Genomic DNA, 367 nt, shown 5'->3' on the forward strand with positions numbered 1-367 from the left:
CAGGCTGAGTAACTTTCAGATTGTATCAGAAATGCTGCAGGTATAGTGTCTTATATGTTGTCGTTCTGTCTAATACAAATTCTGTTTACTTTGTACCTGACAGCTGTTTTGAATCAAAGCATTATTATTTGGTATATACCCTAGGTAGACAACATGGCCTGGTTCCTAATTTGACACTAAATTACCAGGAAGGTTGATGAGCTTTATATTGCCAGCATAAATGTTGACAATCTCTGTCTTGCCAGAATTAAGGCTGTGGAAGTTTGTTGACTTTGACAGGATGGACATGGAGACAAATACTTTGCTATGATTTAGATATGGCAAATTGAAGATGTTAAAATTTTCAATTTAAAATTAGTTATACACC

General features: G+C 34.9%; 1 protein-coding gene across 7 annotated transcripts in view; it reads left to right on the plus strand.

Annotated features, from left to right (window-relative positions):
- LOC119592694 (longitudinals lacking protein-like) overlaps positions 1 to 367 on the plus strand; it is a 99,390-nt gene that overhangs the window by 697 nt on the left and 98,326 nt on the right. The gene's annotated exons all lie outside the window — the stretch shown is intronic.

The sequence above is a fragment of the Penaeus monodon genome, chromosome 30, assembly GCF_015228065.2.
Source record: "Penaeus monodon isolate SGIC_2016 chromosome 30, NSTDA_Pmon_1, whole genome shotgun sequence".
Lineage (NCBI taxonomy): Eukaryota > Metazoa > Arthropoda > Malacostraca > Decapoda > Penaeidae > Penaeus > Penaeus monodon.